General features: G+C 42.5%; 1 protein-coding gene across 2 annotated transcripts in view; it reads right to left on the bottom strand.

The window, feature by feature from the left end:
* Positions 1–25,159, bottom strand: part of KIAA1671 (KIAA1671 ortholog) — a 215,116-nt gene that overhangs the window by 161,747 nt on the left and 28,210 nt on the right. The window contains exon 2 of one of the 2 annotated variants that reach the window (XM_073672915.1): positions 23,532–23,764. The exons of the other annotated variant lie outside the window; for it this stretch is intronic. The gene's annotated coding sequence lies outside the window, so the exon portion shown is untranslated. The remainder of the gene's footprint in view (positions 1–23,531; positions 23,765–25,159) is intronic. 2 annotated transcript variants of the gene reach the window in all.

The raw sequence follows: 25,159 nt of genomic DNA, 5'->3' as shown, positions 1-25,159 counted from the left end.
ACTTGTCTCAATCAGCAAGTATGAAGGCTAAAGTACAGATGGAAACACATAAAGAAGCCACACCTAAGCCAGTGAATAATGTACAGTGTACTTATGTATTTCCAAAGACATTGGCATTTTAGCACAGAATGTAGAAAGGCTTATGAATATAAGGATTCCAGCGATGCAGAAAGTAACTAGGGATTGTATTAAAAAATAGCTAACACTAAGTTAAGATATCAGTATAATATTGACCCAGAAATTCTACATTGCAACACAGATCCATAAAAGTCCTTGTGCCTGAGGCTTAGAAGAACAGTCCCACCTTGTACATTTATAGCATATCCACAGAATAGGGCAGAAATGTGCAGTAGATGCAGGTCCCATCAATGGGGCCCGCATCCATCTTGAGAACAGAGCCCATCGGACGCTACATCCAGTGTAGAGGTGGTTGGAGTTTGCATACAAATAAATGACAATTCTGACCACCTCTCCACTCACTATGGTGAACATCAGGACCCTGTTCTCAAGATAGAGGTAGGTCATATTGAAGGTATCCACATCTACTATACAGTTCTGGCATATTGTGGGGATGTGCCTCAATTCTTGGGCTACAACATGGTGACTTTGGCTGCGACGTGGTGAGCGGTCAAAGTTCGCTAGGTGTCACCGCTACATCACAGTGCAGTACAAGTCAATGGGGTCCATTGAGACCCTGAGGATACTGCGACCACAGCAAGAAAATCACATGAAGTCCAGTCACTTTGGATTTTTTGCGACATGCTTGTTGCTGTAGCTTCGGTGACAGATTCACAGGCTGTGGGACAGGTGTCGCACCCCAAGTTGCCGTGTATCCCTAGCCTAAATGTAAAAAATGGGAATAACCCTTTGAGGGAGGAAGAGATACTGCTTAAAACTTATACCAATGTTGAAGAGATATGTTGAATCTACAATTATTAATTAATCTGTCAAAATAATGCACCACATACCAATATGTTACTTTCCATCAATCGATATGTAGAAGTGGGCATGTATGAGCTCAAGATATATCGGCTGCCTTAGTCTAAGTGCACTATTTATAATGGTAATTGATTTTCTTTCCCATTTCTAGGAAATTCAATCACTCTTAGTGTATGTAGAATGAAGCATCCTATATAAGGGAATGGACGTGCCTCTGACATAAATAAGGAGGCTCTGTAGATAAAAGTGATAATGGGATGAATCCAGTGCCGAGGATCACAGTTAACCACTACTGGCAAGCTCTTCAATATTCTGAGAAAACGTCATGACGAGAAAAGTGGTTCGGATTTTGGCCACAGAAGACTTTTTATCTTCACAATCTTTATTGCTTGTCACGTTATATCTCCAGTCTTTTACAGAGAATCTCTTTACTTCATCCAAATTTAATGCTGGATAATGCCAAGTGCGTTCACTCATGCCATGCATAAAAAACTAACAAAAGGCAAAAGCGAGCCTGCTCCCGGCAATCAATCAGGTGCCAGGATTGTGAATTATTTTTAATCCTGACCTTATTGTTGTGTTCTTATTATACAACCAAAGCTTTTCTGTTGCGTAAAGAAAAAGGAAACACATTTTTATGAAGCTTTTTGGCAAGTTTCACATGGACTATGCAAAACAAAATGTAAAAAAAGGATAATCAAAATTTAAAAACAGCATTAAAAATTACAATATTTAGTATTCTGTATTTTACAATTACTATTTTCTCTAACTCTCTTTCCTTCCTATGCCAGAAATCAGTTGTCAACGCACAGTGTTCCTGGTGACCCAGGGATATCCTTGTGTATATTTACAGCAGCCAATCTGAGGATGCGAAGCTGCTGGGAGGAGCGAGAGTAGCAGCACGAACCAATGACAAGATAGGAGGCGTGTCTCAGATTACCCCAGACTCCGCGTAGGCACTGCAGCTTTAATGTAGGACATCACTGCTATACCTTAATGGGGCTGAGCTGAAAAGCAATGAAACAGCATCAATTTAGAAAGATAACTAGTAGGTACCCATTCCCTGTAGGAACAGACTTCAATATTAAAAGGGATTTTCCATCACTCTGACATTATGACCTACCTTGAGAAAAAGTCATGAATGTCAGACCGATAGGGGTCCAACACCAATCAGCTGCTTGAAGTGTTGGTAGAGCGAGGTGTTGACAGTGTGCAGTGGCATGTAAAATTTTGGGCATTTTTGGTCAAAATTGCTTAACTGTTCAGAATAATAGTAAGTTGAAGATGAAATGATCTCTAAGAGGCCTAAAGTTAAAGATGACACATTTCCTTTGTATTTTAGGAAAAAAAAAAAATATTGGCATTTTTAACATTTTAAAAATTACAAAAAGGAAAATGGGCCAATACAAAAGTTTGGGCACCCTTGGAGATGTGTGTGCTCAGTTAACTTTGACCGAGGTTTCAGACCTTAAATTAGCCTGTTAGCGTTACGAATTTTTCATCACCATCGCCAGTTGATACAAATTTCTAAGCTGTATAAAAACCCAGCCTCCTCTAAACTTGTGCCAAAAACAGCAGCCGTGGGTTTTTCTAAGCAGCTGCCTAGCACTCTGAAAATGGTGGAGTCCCACAAAGCAGGAGATTGCAGTACAAAGATAGCAAAGCATTTTCAAGCTGCCCTTTCCTCAGTTCAAAATTTAATTAAGAAATGTCAGTTAGCAGGAACAGTGGAGATCAAGATAAGGTCTGGAAGACAAATCAAAATTTCAATAAGAGCGGCTCGTAGGATTGCTAGAGAGGCAAATCAGAACCCCTGTGCTTGACGGAAAAAGCCTTCAGAAAGATTTACCATACTCTGGAGTTATGGTACATTGTTCTACTGTGCAGAAACACCTACACAAATATGGCCTTCATGGAAGAGTCATCAGAAGAAAACCTCTCCTGCAGCCTCACCATAAAATTCGGTGTAAAATGTATGCAAAAGAACATCTAAACAAGCCTGAAGCATTTTGGAAACAAGTCCTGTGGACCGATGAGGTTAAAATAGATCTTTGGCCACAATGATCAAAAGGTATGTGTGGAGAAAAAAGAACACAGAACTTCAAGAAAAGAACATCTCGCCAACCATTAAGCATAGGGTGGATGCTTTGGGGTTGTGTTGCAGTCAATGGCTCAGGGAACATTTTACGGGTAGAGGGAAGAATGGATTAAATGAAATTTCAACAAATTCATGATGCAAACACGACACCATCTGTAAAAAAGCTTAAGTTGAAAAGAGGATGGCTTCTACAAATGGATAATGATCCTAAACACACGTCAAAATCCACAATAGACTACCTCAAATGGCGCAAGCTGAAGTTTTTACAATGGCCCTCACAGTCCCCTGATCTGAACATCATTGCAAATCTGTGACTAGTCCTCAAAATAGCAGTGCATGCAAGACCACCCAGGAATCTCACAGAGCTGGAAGAATGGATTAAAATCCCTCATACATGAATTGAAAGACTCTTGGCTGACTACAAAAAGGGTTTTGCAAGTATAACCGCTTGTAAAATGGATGCTAACCATGCAGGGTGCCCAAACTTTTGCATCAGCCCATTTTCCTTTTTAGAATTTTTAAAATGTAAAATAAAAAAAAAAATTTTTTTTTTTTGCCTAAAATACAAAAGGAAATGTGTCATCTTTAACTTTACCCATTTTAGAGATGAAATTATCTTTATCTTACTTAGCTGTTCACAATAACAGTACCGTAATTTTGACCAGGGTTGTCCAAACTTTTACATTCCACTGTATGCTGCCAAACACCACTGCTTCATCAAATGTTTAGAGTACACTGAAAGGTACTGCAGATCAGCTCCTATTCAAATAATAGGACATAATGTGCAGTACCCAGCAGTGGTCACTAAAACGTGTGGTGGAATGGCGGTGCACATTGCTCTTTACACTGTTTACATCTTGGAGCTGCAATCAGCTTGTTAATGGAGTTGCCAGGTGTAGGACCACTACTGATCTGATATTGTTGACCTATCATAGAGATAGGCGATTGATGTCAATGTGGTGAAAAGACCCTGTAATTTTGAGCTTCTCACTTAAAAATATTTTCCCACAATCAATTTTTCTCCTCAATCTAAACATAATAATACTGTACACAAATATTCTTTAAGTTTATAACCACAGTGCCACAGCTCCATCCGAGGCCTTGGCAAATTGTAGCCATGTCTAGAAGGTGCTAACAATATGCCATTGGGCCAGGTCCTCTTTGCGGAGCAGTTGAAGCACACTGAAGAACAAACACACTCACAACGAGGGATGTGAAAGTCTGGCCTTACACTTCTTTTAAGTTTTCTTACTGTAGTAGTCAGAACATACAGTACAGACCAAAAGTTTGGACACACCTTCTCATTTAAAGATTTTTCTGTATTTTCATGACTATGAAAATTGTACATTCACACTGAAGGCATCAAAACTATGAATTAACACATGTGGAATTATATACTTAACAAAAAAGTGTGAAACAACTGAAAATATGTCTTATATTCTAGGTTCTTCAAAGTAGCCACCTTTTGCTTTGATGACTGCTTTGCACACTCTTGGCATTCTCTTGATGAGCTTCAAGAGGTAGTCACCGGAAATGGTTTTCACTTCACAGGTGTGCCCTGTCAGGTTTAATAAGTGGGATTTCTTGCCTTATAAATGGGGTTGGGACCATCAGTTGTGTTGTGCAGAAGTCAGGTGGATACACAGCTGATAGTCCTACTGAATAGACTCTTAGAATTTGTATTATGGCAAGAAAAAAGCAGCTAAGTAAAGAAAAACGAGTGGCCATCATTACTTTAAGAAATGAAGGTCAGTCAGTCCGAAAAATTGGGAAAACTTTGAATGTGTCCCCAAGTACAGTTGCAAAAACCATCAAGCGCTACAAAGAAACTGGCTCACATGAGGACCGCCCCAGGAAAGGAAGACCAAGAGTCACCTCTGCTTCTGAGAATAAGTTTATCCGAGTCACCAGCCTCACAAATCACAGGTTAACAGCAGCTCTGATTAAATGCCACACAGAGTTCTAGCAGCAGACACATCTCTTCAACAACTGTTAAGAGGAGACTTTGTGCAGCAGGCCTTCATGGTAAAATAGCTGCTAGGAAACCACTGCTAAGGACAGGCAACAAGCAGAAGAGACTTGTTTGGGCTAAAGAACACAAGGAATGGACATTAGACCAGTGGAAATCTGTGCTTTGGTCTGAGGAGTCCAAATTTGAGATCTTTGGTTCCAACCACCGTGTCTTTGTGCGACGCAGAAAAGGTGAACGGATGGACTCTACATGCCTGGTTCCCACCGTGAAGCATGGCGGAAGAGGTGTGATGGTGTGGGGGTGCTTTGCTGGTGACACTGATTTCTTCAAAATTGAAGGCATACTGAACCAGTATGGCTACCACAGCATCTTGCAGCGGCATGCTATTCCATCCGGTTTGTGTTTAGTTGGACCATCATTTATTTTTCAACAGGATAATGACCCCAAACACACCTCCAGGCTGTGTAAGGGCTATTTGACCAAGAAGGAGGGTGATGGGGTGCTACGCCAGATGACCTGGCCTCCACAGTCACCAGACCTGAACCCAATCTAGATGGTTTGGGGTGAGCTGGACCACAGAGTGAAGGCAAAAGGGCCAACAAGTGCTAAGCATCTCTGGGAACTCCTTCAAGATTGTTGGAAGACCATTTCCGGTGACTACCTCTTGAAGCTCATCAAGAGAATGCCAAGAGTGTGCAAAGCAGTCATCAAAGCAAAAGGTGGCTACTTTGAAGAACCTAGAATATAAGACATATTTTCAGTTGTTTCACACTTTTTTGTTAAGTATATAATTCCACATGTGTTAATTCATAGTTTTGATGCCTTCAGTGTGAATGTACAATTTTCATAGTCATGAAAATACAGAAAAATCTTTAAATAAGAAGGTGTGTCCAAACTTTTGGTCTGTACTCTACCTCATAATAAATAGGTTTTCTGTGTACTATATAACTGATGATCTATCCTATTGAGAAAAAGAGGTCTCACTCTTAAATGTATGGCATAAATGATTAAATGCAAAGTGTCAAAAAAATGACCTATTTAAATTACTGACTAGATGTAAAAAAAAATCTTGATAAATCTTGCAGTTCTAGCTTTGCCCATCAAGCCTAATATTAAGCTAGACATACCAATTAGATAGCTGTCTGCCAAATGATGCTTCAGGCGATAGTTCGGCTGACAGCTGCCTCATTGCTCCTGGAAAGAGGGCAAAGTTGTGGATTTTCTGTGCTGCTGGTTATTCCAAACTGCTTCTTCAGGACCTACCCATATCTACCGCATGTCCTGAAGAAGAAGTTTGGAATAACTTTGAAATGCGTTGACTAAAAACCATTAATAAAGAAATCACAGCACCATCATCTTGTAATCTGGATCTCCATTATTGACCAGCAGCGCAGAAAATCCACAATTTTGCCCCTTTTTCCTTTAATACTGTTTGGAATACATTGATCTGCAGCAGCTGACTATGTTCTTACAGGGTTGTGTATTCACAACCTCATCAGGTTAGCATAACCTTGATTTATTAATTCTTTTACTTGCATAAGAACCTATTTGCACTTTTTTTGCTCTTAGTTTATTCAATATCTCAGTGCTCCTGTGCTTTCTATGAGACAGACACTAACTGACACATCAGCCAGTGTCTCATCTCCGGGAGAACAATGCAACTTTCCCCATCGTGACCATCAGTCGTCCGGTGCCCCCATACATGCTAGATTGTCAGTAGAACCCGATGATATCGGCAGATTCATACATTAGTCTAATGTGTATGGGGGCCTTTAGACCTTCACTTTCTGCTCTATGGAGATCACATTTCAGTAGTCCGCTCATTATCGTCACAGGCAGAAATTACAGTGAAAGGTGACACCTATATACAGATGAGACTATTCACGATAGGTGACTATCAAAGTACACCCCTCTCTCTGCCTGCACAAGGACCTCTGCACAGATCACAGGACATGCCTAGAAAACTCTCCCAATGTCAAGAAGTCATCTTCAATCTACAAGTTCCTATGGCCCATGAAGATGCTGTAAAGTGTACTTCTGTTAATAACAGCCCCGACAAGACAGCTGCTACTATAATTATGCACATAAAATAGAATGAAAAACATTTGGACAACATCATATTCTGACACCCAACAAGTTCAAAACAGGTAGATACAAGTAAAAGCAAATATTTAAAGTACGCTAAAATAGCTATGTATGCATAACACCATGCAGACTCAATGACACTGAAAAATTTCACTAAAACCGATGAAAAAAAATTGCAGATTTAAAAAAAAAAAAAAAAAAAAAATTCAGGCAACCACCTTTTAGAAATATATGCGTGTTACAAATCCATTGTATCTAATAGTAAAATAAGATTGCTCACAGGTTAGTTTGCCATTGACTTTTAGACCTGCCATATCTTTAGAACTTTATTATTGACTAAGAATGATCTGCAATGAGGAACTGCAATGAAAGTGTGAACTTTAGATCTGAAGAGGGTGTGCGGCAAGAGGATTAATCACTCACTGCAAAGACATTTCTACAGCACAGTCTATGTCTAATAAAGCAAAGTATGAGCCGTAACTGGTTAGATAACATGTTTTGTCTGCTGACTGGAGCTTCTGCATGAGGAATGAGAATCCAATTTTCTGCACCCACCAAACAAAGTATGATCAGACATCAGATGTAATTAATGTCAGACAACTGCTCCTTCTCACACATCCCACTGCCACCCACCATTGCTCTCCCCTCTGTTGAAGAGCACTGCGTGCGCATTTACTCCACCCCGACCTTCAACTGGCTGTCATCTACCGCCCCCCAGGGCCAGTCACCACCTTCTTTGACCACTTCACCACCTGACTACTTCACTTCCTTTCTGCTGACATCACCACTATCATCATGGGCGACTTCAACATCCCCATTGACACTTCCCACCCATCTGTTTCTAAGCTTCTATCCCTCACTTCCTCCTTTGGCCTTGCTCAATGGTCTTCAGCCCCCACTCACAAAGATGGCCACACTCTGGACCTCATCTTCACCCGCTTCTGTTCCCTATCCAACCTAACTCTCCTCTCCCTCTTTCTGACCACAACTTCCTCACATTCGCTCCCCTCTCCAAGTCCACACTCCCTCCATCCAGAAACTTGCATACCCTCGCAGAAATCTCAAACACCTCAACCTACACTCACTCTCCGAATCCCTCCTCCCTCTTACAGACATAAATCCCTTACTCGATGCAGATGCTGCTGCCGCCTTATATAACACAACAGCTGCAGCTCTTGAATCGGTCTACACCCTCATACATACCAAAGCTCGCACAATTAACAGGCAACCCTGGCACACCAGCCTGAGTAAAGAACTGAGACGGGCTTCCAGGGTTTCTGAGCGGAGATGGAAAAGGTCCCACTCCAATGAGCACTTTATTGCATTCAAACAGTCCCTCACTACCTTCAAATCCACAGTCACTGCAACAAAACAAACATACTTCTCATCTCTCATATCCTCCCTGACTCACAACCCTAAACAGCTATTCAGTACTTTCAATTCTCTCCTCTGTCCCCCAGCAGAAGATTGACACCATCAGACAAAGCTTTTGCCATAAGTCCCCACAGTCCCTCCTCATATCTACTCAACTCTCCTCCTCCAAAACCAGCTTCTGCACCATCACAGAAGATCAAGTTTCCTCTTTACTCTTCAAGTCACATCTCACCACTTGCGAACTTGACCCAATCCAGTCCCACCTCATCCCAAACCTTATCGCAGTCTGCATCCCAACCCTAACCCACCTCTTCAATCTGTCACTAGCAACTGGTGTCTTCCCCTCATGCTTCAAACATTCCTCGATCAGACCCATCCTCAAAAAGCCATCCCTTGACACATCCTCTGTGTAGCTATCGCCCCATATCACTTCTCCCCATATGCCTCAAAACTACTGAAACACATCCATCTTGAGCTGTCCTCCCACTCCCTCTTTGGCCACCTCCAATCTGGCTTCCGACCGCACCATTCTACTGAAACTGCCCTGACTAAAGTCACTAACGACCTACTGACCGCAAAATCCAAGCAACACTACTCTGTCCTCCTCCTTCTGGACCTGTCATATGCCTTTGACACAGTAGACCATACCCTCCTACTACAGACTCTCATCTCTCGGCATCACAGACTTGGCCCTATCTTGGATCTCCTCATACCTAACAGACAGGACATTCAGCGTCTCCCACTCACACACCACCTCCTCATCTCACCCACTATCTGTCGGTGTCCCCCAAGGTTCAGTTCTGCTCTTCTCCATCTACACCTTTGGCCTGGGACAGCTCATAGAGTCTCACCTCTATGCTGATGACACACAGATCTACCTCTCTGGACCTGATATCCTCTCCTTACTAACCAGAATTCCACACTGCCTGTCCGCTATTTCATCTTTCTTCTCTGCTAGATTCCTAAAACTTAATATGGATAAAACTGAACTCATCATCTTTCCACCATCTCACTTAACCCCCCCCATCTGACCTATCTATCAACGTCAATGGCTGCTCACTCTCTCCAGTCCCGCAAGCTCGCTGCCTTGGGGTAACCCTGAACTCTGAGCTCTCCTACAAACCACATATCCAAGTCCTTACCACTTCCTGCCGACTCCAGCTCAAAAATATTTCCCGGATCCGCACATTCCTCAACCACGAATCTGCAAAAATACTAGTGCATGACCTCATCATCTCCCGACTCGACTCCTGCTCTGTGGCCTCCCTTCTACCACTCTCGCACCCCTCCAATCTATCCTAAGTTCTGCTGTCCGACTAATCAACCTGTCCCCCCGCTATTCCCCAGCCTTTCCTCTGTCAATCCCTGCACTAGCTCTCCATTGCCCAGAGACTCCAGTTCAAAACCCCAACCATGGCATATAAAGCCATCCACAACCTGTCTCCTCCAAACATCTGTAAACCTAGTCTCCCGTTACATACCTGCACGCAACCTTTGATCCTCACAAGATCTCCTTCTCTACTCCCCTCTTATCTCCTCTTCCCACAATCGCATACAAGATTTCTCCCGAGCATCCCCCCTGCCCTGGAACGCTCTACCCCAACGCATCAGACTCTCGCCTACCGTGGAAACCTTCAAAAAGAAACCTGAAGACCCACCTCTTCCGACAAGTGTACAACCTGCAGTAACCCTCTGTCCTCCTCTACCAGTTGCTGACTCGTTTTTGTTCAAATTATTCTACTTGTTGTTTGCTATGTATACCCCTTTTAAACATGTAAAGCGCCATGGAATTAATGGCATTATAATAATAAATAATATTATACACAGACATACACTACAAGAAACAAAAAAGTTACAGCAATGTTTAATTTCATTATTTAAGTGAATCCACCTCCTCCATCATTCATCTAGAATGTGTATCAGACCATGATCCCAATATAGGCCTCATTCACACGTCCATACTGCACATGTGTATTGTGAGGATCAATGAAATCAGAAATTGGTTACTGTCCTTTCAAGTGACTGATTTTATACAGCGACACTAAAGTTTGATTTTTTGTTTATTTTTTTTGGGTGGGGTGGGGGGTGTAACACTTTTTGTATCAATCTATGAGGATGTATTCTATGTGCTCCAATGCATGAGATATAAGATAGGAAGTAACTGAGGCATCACATGGCGGCACAATGAGTGTCTAACAGCTCCAAGGGCTCGCTCACACAAGCGTATACATCCGGCGAGCGCTATCTGATGTTTTATCAAATTGCACTCGGACCAATTTTATACTATGACACAGTGCTGATTAGTGAGGTTTTTCTCATGCCAATTCAGCATGACAATAAATAAATAAATAAATTGCAGCTTGCTGCAAGTGGCTGCGTAAATGGAAGCACACACCCATTCAAGTCTATGGGTGCGTGGAAAAGATCAGAATGCACTTGGATGACATCTGAGTGCAATTTGATTTCCACAGACTCACACTATGAAGAAGATGGAAAAATTTTGTTCTCCATCTTCTCACCTATGCTACGATTTTCTCATCCGGGATCACACAAAGCTGAGACACGGAGCAATCTCTGATCAGAGTTTGATCTGAGTGGCATTTACATAATTGATCCAATTCTCTGGCATGAGAGAACACACACTTGTCTGACCCCGGCCTGATACATATGAATGAGCCCTTAGCATTGTGGTACAGTACACAGACATAACACAATTAAAAATGGAAAAATAACTCAAAACACCTGGTGTCATTTTTCAAACTGTACATGATGTTTGTTTTTTTTGTTTGTTTATTTTAGACATTAGAGGCTTTGCTGGCAGCTTAAAGGGGTTGTCTAATTTTCTTTGGTTCTAATTGCAAATTGCACATCATTGTGCCACTTGTCCGAACAGTCTGCTCTCCCATGTTTCAAGCAAAGGCAGCGTCGCCCCTGCAGCATCGGAAGAGTGCAGGGGTACTGCAGAGTCGCCTCTGCAGCATCGGAAGAGTGCAGGGGTACTGCAGCGTCGCCCCTGCAGCATCGAAAGAGTGCAGGGGTACTGAAGAGTCGCCCCTGCAGCATCGGAAGAGTGCAGGGGTACTGAAGAGTCGCCCCTGCAGCATCGGAAGAGTGCAGGGGTACTGCAGCGTCGCCCCTGCAGCATCGAAAGAGTGCACGGGTACTGAAGAGTCGCCCCTGCAGCATCGGAAGAGTGCAGGGGTACTGCAGAGTTGCCCCTGCAGCATCGGAAGAGTGCAGGGGTACTGCAGCATCGCCCCTGCAGCATCGAAAGAGTGCAGGAGTACTGCAGAGTCGCCCCTGCAGCATCGAAAGAGTGCAGGGGTACTGCAGAGTCGCCCCTGCAGCATCGGAAGAGTGCAGTGGTACTGCAGAGTCGCCCCTGCAGCATCATAAGAGTGCAGTGGTACTGCAGAGTCGCCCCTGCAGCATCGGAAGAGTGCAGGGGTACTGCAGAGTCGCCCCTGCAGCATCGGAAGAGTGCAGGGGTACTGCAGAGTCGCCTCTGCAGCATCGGAAGAGTGCAGGGGTACTGCAGAGTCGCCCCTGCAGCAGCGAAAGAGTGCAGGGGTACTGCAGAGTCGCCCCTGCAGCATCGGAAGAGTGCAGTGGTACTGCAGAGTCGCCCCTGCAGCATCATAAGAGTGCAGTGGTACTGCAGAGTCGCCCCTGCAGCATCGGAAGAGTGCAGGGGTACTGCAGAGTCGCCTCTGCAGCATCGGAAGAGTGCAGGGGTACTGCAGAGTCGCCCCTGCAGCATCGGAAGAGTGCAGGGGTACTGCAGAGTCACCCCTGCAGCATCGGAAGAGTGCAGGGGTACTGCAGCGTCGCCTCTGCAGCATCGGAGGAGTGCAAGGGTACTGCAGCGTCGCCTCTGCAGCATCGGAGGAGTGCAGGGGTACTGCAGAGTCGCCTCTGCAGCATCGGAGGAGTGCAGGGGTACTGCAGAGTCGCCCCTGCAGCATCGGAAGAGTGCAGGGGTACTGCAGAGTCGCCCCTGCAGCATCGAAAGAGTGCAGGGGTACTGCAGAGTCGCCCCTGCAGCATCGGAAGAGTGCAGTGGTACTGCAGAGTTGCCCCTGCAGCATCATAAGAGTGCAGTGGTACTGCAGAGTCGCCCCTGCAGCATCGGAAGAGTGCAGGGGTACTGCAGAGTCGCCCCTGCAGCATCGGAAGAGTGCAGGGGTACTGCAGAGTCACCCCTGCAGCATCGGAAGAGTGCAGGGGTACTGCAGCGTCGCCTCTGCAGCATCGGAGGAGTGCAAGGGTACTGCAGCGTCGCCTCTGCAGCATTGGAGGAGTGCAGGGGTACTGCAGAGTCGCCTCTGCAGCATCGGAGGAGTGCAGGGGTACTGCATCGTTACCTCTGCAGCATCGGAGGAGTGCAGGGTTAGTGAAGCTGGATAGATCCAGCAATTCAGCCAGCTTTAGAGCAGCGCTTGTAAGCTTTATAGCAAAGTGCTTACAAGCACACACTCTGACTAGGAAACCAGGAACTTCTAATAGATTGCAGAGGTGGCCAGTAATCTAGGCAACAAGAATGGAGAGGATTTTCAATAAGAGGTAAAAAGCCAAGTCACTTGTTCTTACATGCATTTTGCCATTTTACCCATTTAACAACCCCTCTGACTCTTACTGCCTGTATGTATCATGAGCTTAGAAATGCAACATAAAGGTAAATATGTATCAGCCTGCTATATAGAGACACATTTTAAATAACCTATTGCCACAATTTAAAGGGATATTTACAAAATGTGTTATTTTGCCATAACAATGCTGGCTTAGCGACAACCCTTCTAAAAATACATTCTTAATAGTATATTTGTTTGTGCAGAACTGAATGATGTAATAGGCTGCACAGTATGCAAAAAAGCCTGTCTAGTGTGAGACAGTGGGACAGTATTTGCATGCGTTTGCCCCTCTGAATATACTTGTATAGGTACGCAACATTTGGAATCATTTGATTTGTGCATAAAACATATCCGTCTGTGGCAAATATCCTGCCTAAAGAATGTGACCACTGCTGAAAAGTCACAGTATATTGTGATCGGCTTACAAATTGCTGGTTGCACAACTTGAACTTGAGCCGCTGCTGTGAGGACTCTCTGAACTTTAAGCAAGTGAGGTGTGGTGAAGAATGCTGAGCTGAGCTCCACATGACTCACTGACCTTGACAACAAAAGAAACTTGCACTTGCTGTCAGGTAATATAAACAAGAGACAAATATCCCCGAGCGATGGAGAGTCCCATTAATGGGAAGCTCAAAGTACAATTTTTGGGGTATAAGGCAGGGTGGGGGACAAGGAAACTAGCTCCCATCTAGGCTTCTTCTGGCACTCGTGTCTACTAAATTTCAAAAGATGTTATGCAGTATAAGAGTCTAAGGGGTAACGTTTCTCCTTGTGGCGAGTGACGTGTCAAGCCTGGCATGTCAGAGTCAGGAGACTTAAAAGCCATGCATGATCCTCTGAGAAATTAAATATGCAAAATGTCTCTTCAAAGAGGAAGAGGACTACAACTCTAGCACCACCTACTGGAAGTAGTAATCCTAAAAATCAATATCGACCCTTCAACCAGCCTTGTAACATGACTTGGGATAAAAGCCAAACCAGAATCTCAATTTGCAGACATGGTGTTACGTCGTGCCCCTCGTCAGTGAGTAGAGAGTGACATGTAAAGCCTGGCATGTCAGAGTGAGGAGACTTAAAAGCCATGCACCTTTAAATTTTCAAAAAGCGCGCGCTGCCTGGCACGCCCGGATGACATCAATGGAAATGCACCACAAACGTGGATCCGGATCTTTGGCGTGCTGGAGGCAGGCAATGGAGCAGAGAGCCCTCGCTGGAGGGAAGTGGCTCGTACTGGCTGGGACTGAGGAACCCCCCCCCCCCCCCTTTGGGGGGTGTCAGCCGAGGACCTCTTGACAGATGAAAGGAGAAGCTGGTCTGCCCGGTCGTCCCCACCCCCCCTCCCGAGTCCGCCAGGTACTGTATGATACTTCTGCTTGCATACAAGTGTATATATGTAATTATGTTTTGTATCCCACATATCCCCTATTTTTCTTGACTCTCTCCCTCCACCTTCCTTCTTCCCCACACTTTCCCAACCCCACCTCCCCTGACCTAACAACACCTCCCCACCCAAACCCTTTCTCTTCCTAGTCATGACTCCATAACCACCTAGAATTGTATATATTATCTGTAAAACACTGCGTTTGTTCTTATTTTGTTCTACCTCTCTTTTACAGTAGCGACCTAATGAAGAAGGCCTAGTTAAAGGCCGAAACATCTACTGTCACCTTCACCATTTTGATTTGATTTATTGCCTGTTAATAAATGAACACTGCAACTGTACCTACGAGTGTGCGATGATTTAATTTTCTGCCTATCCTCACAGGGACAGGAAAAGTACTGAGGGGTGGAGGGAGGGGAGGGCTTTTAACCTCTCAGTGTTTCCCTGTCCCTGAAAGGATAAAAAGGGCGTCCTCCATGGTGCCGTCAGGGGGACGTCCTGGAAAAACAGATGCACATCCTTCCTGTAAAGTTAAGTTCCCACATTGAGTTTTGGTGAATTTTTGCGCAAAAATTAAGTGTCTTACAGTTCCAGCAAAGTGGATGGAATTTATAAAAATCTCACGCCTGCTGTTTTTTTTTTTTTTTACTCAGTGTAAACTGACCTGCAGCCTTAGGGCTTGTTCACAAAAAGACCCCTACTGATCTACAAGCAAGTAAGGCCTGTTTCACATGTTAGTATTTCCAGTACACGTGGTATCAGTTTTCTTCACAGATACCACAAGTACCCATTATAATCTATAGGGCTATGCACATGTCCGTGTTTTTAGAAGGACCGTGTGTCCATAGAAAACAGATGGAGACACATTTTTTTTCCAGCAGCACAGATGACAAGGGCCAATACAAGTCTATGGGTCCGTGAGTGAAAAATACGTACAGCACATGGATGGCATCCATGTGTCGTCCGTGTTGTCTAACACTGGAAAGTGTAGGAGAAGCTTTGTCATTTCTTTCTTTCTTTATCCATATCGGAAAAACACTAATAGTACACACAGACACACTGACGGCACCAGTAAAGGTTTTTCACGTACGTGTTTTATACGAAGTGTGAAAAAGGCTGTAGGGTTTCACTCTCTCGGGTAGGCATTAGGCCTTAGGTAGCGTTCACACAGGCAGTGCATTTTTATTCAAAACACGTGCAGTTTTATTGCTTTCCACAGGTGGCACAGCACCAAAACAAACTCAAACATAAATTCCTAGCCTTGTCCATGAGCTAACGAAACAGAACAGACCCTGGCTACTCATACATGGCTGAGCTAGCCCCTGCTCAATCAAACAAAACAGCTATTGTCCATAGCAACCACTGATACTTCCGTTTCTCTGGACACGGCATGTGCAGACTCTTCTTAGAGAGTGATCTTGGCCTGTCTCTTTCTTCAACGCCAAGACACATCCAGTCTGGTCACTCTCCCCAGCAGACTGATTTAAAGGGACACCTAGCCTGTTTATATGCAGGGCTAGCCAGGTGTACTAACCAAAGCCTGCAGAGCTAGAATTTAACCCTAGCCTACCTGGCATTACTGCAGGGGCCTAAAGGTAATATAAAAAAAATAAGTTAATTAAGTTAAAAGTTAAAGTTACTCTAAGTAAACAGAGCTGAGCTGCAATACCAAAACGGTTCCTGGAAGAAGCGGCTTAGTTTTTCTAATCGTGGTCACCATTTTTAATCTTTGTTTACATGTAACAATTTTTTTTTTTTAAAAAGACACAGAATAAATAATCCAGATGTAAATAGATAACTCTGCCCATTCATACAAATTATTGTGCAATTCTTACATATGCTGAATTGCCGATTTTTGGTACAGATTTTTTGGGCAGTTCAACAATGTAATTTTTACGTTATGTGTGAACTTTGCTAGAAAAATTGTACAGTTCCTAACCTCTAGTACAGTGATGCAACGATATTGGAATACAGTTTTGACAGATGCACTCCTACAAAACATACTACTAATGTAAGTCTTACTGACTGCACTGTTGTGATTCACACTATGACTGATCCATGTAATACCCTATGCATATTCAAAGATCAGGAAAAAAAATCAAGTCAATGAAGTCTTCAGTACATTCAGACTGGCAAATCATGGTTTACTCTGACACGTGCACATCTGATTAAACACAAAAAAAACAATATAAAAGTACACCTGACACTGGCAACCTTGTGGCATCGAGTGAGCAACAGATATTGTCAATCACCTATAGAACAACGTCCAATAGATTGGAAAAAATGACTGAAAACAGTTTATAAATGACTGAAACAGTTAAAGCTGGAACGTTTCTAATCATACTATTCTCAAATCCCTACTGAGAACACTATAGTTAGCCCATGATATAGCACAATTTGGGATGTAAACTGCCCCAGATAAACAAGACCTTAAAGGGGTCTCTGGTTCAGCACCTCCACTTCCAACCGTGCTAGAAACAGAAAAGCTTCCCGTGTCTGCTCCTCATCAGTACTGTGTGTGAAGGGGGCTGGCTGACTGCCTAATTTAATCACCGTGTTATTCATAATGCATAAAAAAAGGCACAGCTGCGTCAAAGGGTCAACATTTTGCACCTGCACTTTAATGCTGATAGAAATCAAATCAATAAATATAAATAAGGATGCAGTGTTTGATTTCTTTTGTGCAGAATATGTGGGACTAAGGGTGTCCCATCTCTTCACAAGCATACAGTGGGGGTTGGTGCTGTCCTACATACAGTAGAGTTTGGCTCCTTTTAATATCTAAAATCAGCACGTTTTACTGTCTACACATTTACCATGCCAGAAAAGGGGTTTGGCTTAGCCGCTAAAAAGAGCATTCATAGCGGAATCTCTATCCCACAGGACCATAAGTGGAGCTGCTGAACAAAGGACCAGTGGGGATATCTGAACATTGGGGTATCTATAGTGTATCAGTAAGTTGTCAAACATGTTATTTTAAGCATCTTTTTTAATAAACAACCCTTTAATAATTTAAGATGAAGCCCAAAGTTGATGAAGGAACAGCATATGGTAGAACAGCTGCTAACCTGGCTTTGCTTCCAGTTCAATAACTGCTTTTAACCTAAACCCTATATGTGCCATTCATTCCACTGAAAACCATATGTTTAGGAGCCTACAAAATCCAAAGCTGCAAGATATCAAATTCCATGTATTTTGTGAAGTCCTGACCCTTCTTTGTCTGCCAGAGTCGTGATTCTTCCTCAATGTATTCTAGTGTGAATAATAGCAAAGCAAAGAAATCTGAGCCTCCACCCACTATTACTCGAATGGTGGACTCACACCTAGCAGAATCATTGAAGAAATTTCAGACACTACCACATTCACTTGAATGGGGGGGGGGGGGGGTCTATAGAAATTCACGCACATGTAGTAGGTCAGGAATTTTTATAATAAATCTACACAATAAATACATCCTGAGGATAGGGTCACACTAGTGTATATTCTCTCGTCTGAGAGAATCGGGCCAATTATGCCAATCACACTCTAATACGAGTGTGATTTGATTTTCTCAAATCAGGAAAAGATGCAAAGAAAAAATTCTCCATTCTATCAGTCCGTGGAAATCGGACTGCGCTCAGATGTCATCTGAGAGCAGTCCGATGTTTTCCATGGACTCATTGACTTGCATGGCCGACTGCAATCCAGTAATCGGATCCAAGGGCATCCTACGATTGTTTCCTCGGACCAGCTTGGTCTGGAGGGGGGGGGGGGATCGGACATGTTCACAGCCCCATAGTCTAGAAGTTTAGGCCCAAAAATACAGTCATGTGCATGATCCCTAAAAGAGCACTATCATGGCCCCAAAGCCAACCAGCTGAAGTGTGTACCCGTCAATAACAACCTACATGACAGAGCGGTTTTAATAAAAGCTTATCTATTACATGTTGCACTTTGCTTTTTGGATAAAATTAAAGGTGATTTTGTGGGAACGCAGCATTAGACTCTATACACATGTCCATGTGAGCATCCATTTCAGATTCAGTCTTATTAATGGGAAGAATAGCACTGCATGCATCCTTCACTCAATACTTCCAAGTTATAATACAATGTTATTTTTTAAAAACAAGGTTATATATTTTTGACAGTTTAATTGATGTTGGTTATCAGTCAATAGTAAAAAAAAAAAAAAAGAAAAGTGAAGTGAGATAAAAAAAATCGACATTAGTCAAGAAAGGCAATGGAAATTGTCAGTTTCTGGTAACATCAATGGTCAGTTTATTGGGGGGTATAGCATGTTACTATTTTCAGGTAGCTCTCAGTGGGGAAAAACAAGATAATCTTGTAGTTATGATACCTTTTAATGGCTAAGAAAAATAAAATAAATGATGTTACAAGGCAAGCTTTCGGGACAACTTAGGTCCCTTCCTCAGACATGGTATGGTATAACCTGATATATGAAGAAACACAAATATATGCACAAAAAGAAAAAAAAAGAGAAGAAAAGCTTTTCTTTTCTGCTTTCTTTTTTTTTCTTTGTGCATATATTTGTGTTTCTTCATATATCAGGTTATACCATACCATGTCTGAGGAAGGGACCTAAGTTGTCCCGAAAGCTTGCCTTGTAACATCATTTATTTTATTTTTCTTAGCCATTAAAAGGTATCATAACTACAAGATTATCTTGTTTTTCTCAATGAGAGCAATCTTTTTTCAACTGGCTAACATGGTACCAAACCATCTTTTTCTTTTCACTATTTTCAGGAGCCCACCGCTCCCCAGCCTTCTGCTTGCCAGTGAGAATTTTGCTTCTCCTGCAGAGGTTGTACATTCAGCTGAGCTAACTAGGCCGCCAGATCTGTTTGGATAGTAAAGAGACATCATTGACTATGTTTTTTCACCTGCACATTGAGAAGTACTGCTCCCTCCCTCCCAACACATGATAAAAGGTTTTAATGTTACAGCTCCATGTGTAAGCAAGTTACAATGCCTCTGAACACTTTTTTCGGACAGGAACATTTTAAATTAACTACATTACTAGTGAAAGGCTGCCTTAAAGGGGTTATTCCTGAATAGGCTAGGATTATAAGATTGGTGGGGGTCTACCTATTATAACTCCTTCCGATCACCTATTTGAAGAGTCGGATCCATTCTGATCACATGCAAAATCTAGCATGGTGGCTAAAGAAAAGAACAAACCAGCCAGCAAGCTGCAGAAAACATTGAAGAGGCTGTGGAGTTACACAAAACAGCAGTGCCTTTCAAACAGCTGATCAAAGTGGGTGCTAATAGATAGAACCCCCCATCAATCTAATATTGTTGGCTTAATCTAGGGATAAACTATAAAATGTAAAAGGCATAATAGCCCATTTAGGGGTTAATCCCATATGACAAAGTCATGGTATAATAGCGATATGACATTATTCCAAAATTATCCTTTAAAAAAAAAAAAAGAAAACGAGAAAGGGACAACAAACCGACAAAGAAAAATGAGACGTGCATTTTAAAATAAGCAAAGCGCATATTTGCCTGGCTCTGCAGTGACCACGTACGAACACCTTATGCATGAACAAACATACAGCAAATATATCGAAAAGAAGAGCTGACAGACTCAACACATTTCCAGTATTAAAGGGGGCCTGTTAGTAGTCTTTTTGTCTAATAATGCATGGAAGATGAATTTCCACAGTAGGTACTCATATTAAAAAATACAGAATTTCAACACCTAAAGGAAAAATGTCAAAGTCTTCTCCTTTTCGGAACAAGCGCCATTTCAGACCCCGCTAACACAGCCCCACTTAAGCACAGTACACTACTTTATATTACTCCCCCCCAATGTATCCCCCCGGGGCCCCTAAGACTTTTTGTAAATACCTTATGTTGCGGATAATGCCTGTGAGCGGAGCTATCGCTGACGTCACGACAAGTGAGGCGTGACTCAGCACTGGGGTCCAAGCGGTGGCTGCTGGGTTGTGGGCGGGGTTACCCCCCGCATCACACCCAGCATCCACTGCGCGCTTTCCCAGTGAATGAGCAGAGGCAGAGCACGCGGTGGATGCCGGGTGTGACGTGGGGAGGGGGTAACCCCACCCACAGCCTGGCATCCACCATGGAACCAGGAAGATAAAGACCCCCGGCTGCTGCCAGCAGTTGTCGTGACATCAGCGGATGTCAGATCAGGCTGCAGCCGGGGGTCACGTGATACCTGTGAGCGGCCAGTGATAGCGCTGCTTACAGGCATTATCTGCAAAGTAAGCCAATTACAAAAATCCTTAGGGGCCCCGGGGGGATACATTGGGGGGGTAATATAAAGTAGTGTACAATCCCTTTAAGCACCTAGATCCCTGGGTACTGTGAAAGCAATGCCCTTGTCAGCAAATCAGATTCCCTTAATATCCAAACGTTTTATTAAAATTAAAGCTTCAATCCGACTGGTTTCTGTGGGCAATATTTCTAGGTTTTGGGTGGTCTAAATGAGGCCCAGTGACCCCAACCATCTCGATCCTTGTTATCATTTTACATTGTCACATTGAATTTACAGGAATGGGGCACAATGATTATCCAGTATAATGTATGTGATTACAACATTTTGTTGACAATGTATCAAGCATAAATGTTGGACAGCTTTGCCATTTCATAATGATATTGTGGTATTCTCACCTCCATTAACATTCCAACATGAAACGTCAGTCATGGACATAAGAGGACAGCAGTCATCGAGCGGGAGAGAAAATACATTGCATCAAACAGGTACCATATAAATGACCATTCAAGTACGTGACTGAAAGAAGCTATATGGTCCCAATTCATTAAGGCGCTTGCGACAGTTTTCTGGAAAAAAATCTTAATATGTTTACTCAAACATTTAGCAACTTTTGTCATTTTCACGCAAATCCTGGCCAAAATGGGCAGAGCATGGGCAAGATGGGGCATAGCCTACATCTGCCTGTCAAATTCATGAAGAGTTATGCCAGTTTAGTGGCATACCCTTCGCCATACTCCAGTGCTCGTCTTGCGCACACCTCTGGCAGAGGAGGTCCACGCCACTTGCTAGCTGCGCCTAAGTCATTGAGCGGCATGCAACTCTTATTTGATTAGGTGCATCTTACTTCTGCACGCCCCTTCATCAAGATTGGAGGGTATAAAACACTAGTAATAAAAGGGTCCTGTCAAGTGCTCAAAAAATGTAGTTAAATACTATGTAAAAATCCATGAGCTCCCACGATTCTGCAGCTCTTTTCAGTTTTGTGCTGCATCACTCTATGGCTTGGGTCACACATCGTATTTTCCCTCACCCGAGAAAATCAATCTGATTATGCTAATCACACTCAGATCAGCCACTGATCCTGGAGTGATCCAATTTTCTCGGATGTGGAGAAGATGGAAAAAAAAAAAATCTTCATCTTCCCCACTCTGTCTGTCAGTGAAAATTGGACTGCACTCAGATGTCATCCAAGTGTGGTCCGAAATTTTTAACAGACCCATTGACTTGCATGGCCAAGTGCGATCTGATTAACGAATGCAAATCGTGCACGCTGCATTTTTTTCCTCGGACAGACTTGGTAGGAGGGGGAAAAAAAAAAATCAGACATGTGTACGGCCCCATCAAATGTTTGAAAATAAGGTTTGCAAAAGCCCTAATTACTGATCTTCACATAAGTTGCTATTGGAGTGCATTATGTGAAATCTCTACTTGTAGTGCAACTGCCCATTTCTTTAGTCTTCTCTAGGGATATGAGCTTTCACCCCTTCTTCCCAGATGCTACCAATCACATTTTGCCAGCGTCTGTGACTCCTACACTGTGTCAGGGAGGAAAGCGCTAAAAGCACACGCCTCCAGAGAAAACTGTAGAAACACCCATTTGTCTACAAGAAGAAATTTCATATTCTGTGCTCTAAAGCCAAGAAATGTGAATAACCCTGCAATACAGCGATGCAGTGCAAAACAAAAAAAGAGTGGCAGAATCAGTGGAGTTCAAGGATTTTTACAAAGTTTTTTTACCATAATTCAAATTTTTTTGAGAAAGTTACAGGTCCTCTTTAATTAATCGGTCCCCATTTGTTTCCTCTATAATGTATAGGAGAGGGCACTATAGCAACTTATCAGTATGATGCCAAGCACCAAAGTCGAATCTCTCAAGAACCTCAATGGCCCAGACACATCTTTGTTGCCTCTAAAGTTATCTGGAGTAATTTGTATCCATTTCATGGCTTTAGTAATTGCACCTTATTCTCGAAGTTTTGTGTCATTTTTTAAAGTTGTCTTTCTTTTTAAATTCTTTTTTGATTTATCCTTGACAACTTTGCTTATCCAAATGTTTCCCACCCTAGTCCCAGTCAGATTTCTGATCAATTTTTTATTCTGCCACAATTGAAGACTAATATGCGACATTTTAAAGAATTATGCAACTTTATGCACTTAAAAACGGCAGTGAAAGACGAAAATAAAGATTTTTTTTTTTAAATTAGAGCTATATTAATGAACTGCTTCTGCCATTTTAAAAAAAAATTGGCCCAAAAAAACGACAGTGAATACCAAATAAAAAAATAAAAATCAGTTTATGAACTGAATTGAGAACACTTAAAAGCAATGTAATTGGCCAATGTACCCTATTGCCTATAACATAATCCAACTTTCATTTTTCAACGATAATGTCTATAATGCTTGTGGAATTAATGGCGCTATATAAGTGAGTAAAATAAATACAAACTCATTGTTGACAATATGCATCTAGTCTCCCGAGTGACATCATTTTACTCATTTTTGGTCAAATTTGAATATTTAGAGCAAAATTTTTGTCTTTAGTTTGCCACCGGAAAACTTAATCTGTAACAGACACTTGAAAAGGAAAAATAAAAGGAACGGCAGAAAATGTTTTGATGAAGATTATATACTATTTCTAATGGAGCTACAAAACTATTCGACGTTGGATTTAAAAGGAACTTTATGTTCAAAATAGAAAAAAGTAGCTAAGGACCAGGAAGGGTTTACTCCCCCCTAAATTGGTCCCACCACACTCTACGTCATGTGAAGACCTTCTGAATCTAGTAAGGTAGCGCAGCATAACTTACAAAAGCGAGCTTTAAAATGTTCTGCGCCAAAATGTAACGGAGAGCTGAAGTGTCCGGCTTTCTCATCCCCTTCCATCCTTTATTGACTGACGTGGTGGATGATGCTTCCTACGACATCCCCAGTCTTCTCCAACACGCTTGCAGGGCACCAGCCCATGTACTTTACAATGCGCTTTTGTGGGAAAGAGATTCACTTCCCTTTTGCTTACGTGTCAGTGCCAATTTGATAAAAACTGTTGACGACACAAAAGTAATCAACATCAATCAAGGAAACATTGGCTAGGTAACAATTACGATTGAAAACACAAACTTCAGGACATTTATTAAACAAAAAATCATTAGAAGCAATGACAGCTTCCAATTTAGTTAGGTTCACATATGCTCCTTTTTAGATATCTCTGCAGTTTTAGATTTTCATTCATTTTTTTTTTCCAGAAAATGCAAGAAGTCCATGAGAAAGGAATGTGCAATATGAAGAAAGATGGGAATGGGAAATATTGAAGAAGATTCTCTGGCTTCACTGGACCTCACGTGAACAGAGCACCTCTTTCTTTTAGGCGTTATTCACACATCCGGTATTTTTGATCAGTATTTCATCAGTGTTTGTATGCCAAAACCAGGAGTGTCTCCAAAAAAGAGAATAGGTGTCAATCTTTCAATTACAGTTTTTCTCTTTAAGTTCCATTCCTGGTTTTGGCATACAAACACTGATGCAAAATACTGACGAGTGAATGAGGCCTTAGGCAGTGAGGAGCTGGCTGTCAATCAGCAGGACATGGGCAGTGATGCCGGTAGACAAAGCAGAGCGGAAGAGAAGGAGCTGATCTGTTGATCGCACCAACAGCAAAAGAATCACAGACCGCTCTAAGCCGGAACAGATTGTCGCAGGGGAGAACTAAGTTCTTAACCCCATCGCAAAAAAAAAAAAAAAGTCCCCGATAACTGCTTCAATTGATCCATTTTTAAAACTTCAGAGGCATTTTTCTTAATACTGTGAAAAAGCCTTAAAGGGAAAATATCAGAAAATTATCTATTGTTTAAACTGTTTTTTTTTGTGTGTTACAGGCAACTTTTAAAAATGTTTGGCAATGTCTTTTTTTATATTTTATTTTACGATCTGTACTGAAAAACAAAATTTGAAATCTTACAATTTTCTCACCGGCCACCGGGGCTATTCTAGATTCCTACTTTCTGTTTTGTTTTTGTTTTGTTCTTCAGGAGGTACTATGATATAAAACAGGATGCACATGTGTGGTGTGAACTCAGGAGCTCACCTTTCTCCACACTGGGCAGATACCATCTGTATTGCACAGCTGCCATTTGCCTGTACCAGCAGTGACTGGAGCTGTACCAGCAGTGACTGGAGCTGTACCAGCAGTGACTGGAGCTACTTCTGTTCGCTGCTATTTAACCATTTAGATGTCGCTCTCAGTGATCGCAGAATACCAAGGGGCTACCATGGGGAAAGGAGAGAGGCAGACAGAGAGAGAGAGAGAAAATAAAGATATAAAACATATCAGGTATTGTAGTGCCCATAAAAGTCCAATCTATCAAAGTATAACATAAAAACAAACCCCCCCCCCCCCAAAAAAAATGGTATTTTGCATTTTTCTTTTCACCATTTAATT

This window comes from Phyllobates terribilis, unplaced genomic scaffold (assembly GCF_046119375.1).
Source record: "Phyllobates terribilis strain yellow unplaced genomic scaffold, ASM4611937v1 Scaffold_1__5_contigs__length_1240528914, whole genome shotgun sequence".
Lineage (NCBI taxonomy): Eukaryota > Metazoa > Chordata > Amphibia > Anura > Dendrobatidae > Phyllobates > Phyllobates terribilis.
This window is presented reverse-complemented; position numbering and strand designations above follow the sequence as displayed.